Here is a 2,846-nt window from a genome sequence, read left to right on the forward strand (position 1 = left end):
ATCACGATGTGTTCGAAAGAGCTAACATTAGTTGGCAAATTTTCCAGTAAGTGCCGCAATTGCTTCGATAGGGTTTGGATAAAGCAACCTCATCTCCAGCAACCCGGAGGAATCCTGCAGACGTAGACGTTTCACACTTGGCACATCTGGCTCCATACACAAACCCTCTCCCCATGATGGCCTATTAGCATCAACAATTTGCAATTTGAGTTTTTTAACTTTTTGAAGCAGTACCAAGACATGTATCAAATGAGCTTATTATCTTCCCAACATCACAAAGTAATCTTATGCCGAAACGATGCCAAAAAAGAAAGACTGTACTGCTTTTTATTAGATGGTTTAGGACCACTCTTGGCTGGGTGGTGGTCTGATGTTACTGGGCACAGGGGATTCTATCTAAACACATTCACACTTAATCCCCCTCACACACACACACACACACACACACACACACACACACACACACACACACACACACACACACACACACACACACAAGACCCACTCGGCGCTGTACTGTGTATATATTTGGGCACTGTGAGTTATCTTAAGTCCATGGGTGACACATCTAGCAGAGCCTGGAGAAGCTGTGTAGTCTGTGTGTATGTGTGTGAATAACATGTCGGCCTTGCCTACCTGCTCCAACCCAGGAATGCTGGCTAGCTTAGTCTTCCTTTCCTTCCCTTTCCTCATCTCTCTCTCTCTCTTGCTCTCTTTCTCTCTCCCCTTTTCACTCAATACCACAAGGTCAGGGGTTGCAGACAGTGGCTAGGGTGTGTTGTTGTGCACAGGGCTTGAGCACTTTGTGCTTGTCGGTGTGCGTGTGTGCATGCGTGCGTGCGTGCACGTGCACGTGCACGTGTGTGTGTGTGTGTGTTGTCAGGGATAGCTATGGGAAAGGATTAGGACAGCTTTAGTCAGGCTTTGTTTAATAAGCAGCACAACGGCTGCTCCGGATGGGAACCCTCCCAACTTTGACACATATACAGACACTCGCATAGAAAAGATACCAGCTGATAAAAACCACGGGCTGAGGTTGGATCTGTATTCCTCATTTCTGTGTGTGTGTGTGTGTGTGTGTGTGTGTGTGTGTGTGTGTGTGTGTGTGTGTGTGTGTGTGTGTGTGTGTGTGTGTGTGTGTGTGTGTGTGTGTGTGTGTGTTGAGTCTGGTTCCAAGGATTGGGGTCCCTGGCTGTGGTAATTGGGGCCGATGGAGCTGAAAGCGAGGGATGAACCAGAGGATAGAGGAGGGATAAAGGAAAGGATGGAAGTGTGCACATAGCCCGGGGAGCTTTACTCTGATTGGTTCAATGTGACCATGGAGATGTGTGTGTGTGTGTGTGTGTGTGTGTGTGTGTGTGTGTGTGTGTGTGTGTGTGTGTGTACATAGGGCTGTGAATGTGAACAGCTTAGTATTTTCCCTCATTGGACCAATTAGGTGGAAGGAGTTCGGTCCCCAGGTGTTAAGGCTTCATCCTTGTAATAGGAGTTTGATAAGTGTGTGTGTTTTAGTGTGTGTGTTTTGTGTGTGTGTGTGTGTGTGTGTGTGTTTGTATTTATTAAAAGTTCGTGTACATCATTGTGTGTGTGCTCCAGTTCGCTGGAACAGATTGTGTTCATATACTCATATGCTCATGAGGGTATAACAGCGTGTCGGATTCATGTCTTGTAAAATGTGGAAAATTTAGACATAGGCCTCAAGACCAACTGCGTGATACCACCCCCCTACTTAATCCATGCAAATGAATTCCTTCTGTGTTCATCACAACAGAATTTTACTATCAGAGCATTGTTTCCCAACTAAGTCATTGGGATCAGAAGCAAAGGGATCGCGAGCCAAAGCCAAGGAAAGACTAAAATTGTTGTATTTCTGGGACAATGCCATTGTCCACGCCGACATTGTCTTAGTACCAGTAGCTACGGCAACTGGGAAAGGATGAAACGTGTCGTTGGGGGGGGTAGGCCAATGGGGAAGGGAGACGGAGAAGAACGTGATGGAGAGGGAGCGCAAGAGGAGAGAGGTGAGGCCTGGTTATGAGCCCTACTCGGGGGAACCTAAATGCTTCCTCATCAGTAAACAGTGAATAATTCATCTTGTTACCATAGAGAGCTCTCTCTTTCTCTCTCTCTCTCGCTCTCTCGCTCGCTTTCCCTGACACACACACACACACACACACACACACACACAGAAAATATCCTACTCATGTCATAGCCGGTCCATTTTTGCAGCAGACAGACAGCCTGGTCCGAAGTGAAGCTTTTATTATTCACTAGCTTATGAACTCTCTGGGACCCCTCACTCCGTGTCTGTCTGCATACATGTATTTGTGCCATTTGCTACCCGAATTTCATTTTCCTGCAGGGGTGAAAGAGAGGACAGAGTGAAGAGAGAGCAATGTTACCCTAGCTGTGACCCCGACACACACACGAGCACACATGCGCACACACGCACACATTCACAAACAGGAAATGAGTTGAACAGATGATGGAGAGTTGACTGCTCTACTTTTTACTCATATAAAAAATATGCATTTCTCAGGATTCCATGTGTGGCTGACCGAACTGCTGTTCTGGTTTCACTGAAGTGAAATCAACACATCCTTCTTATACACTCACACTCACACTCACACTCACACTCACACACACACACACACACTCACACACACACACACACACACACACACACACACACACACACACACACACACACACACACACACACACACACACACACACACACACATACACATATCTATATATATATATATATATATACACTCACCGGCCACTTTATTAGGCACACCTGTCCAACTGCTCGTTAACGCAAATTTCTAATCAGCCAATCA

Source organism: Lampris incognitus, chromosome 1 (genome assembly GCF_029633865.1).
Source record: "Lampris incognitus isolate fLamInc1 chromosome 1, fLamInc1.hap2, whole genome shotgun sequence".
NCBI classification, from domain to species: Eukaryota; Metazoa; Chordata; class Actinopteri; order Lampriformes; family Lampridae; genus Lampris; species Lampris incognitus.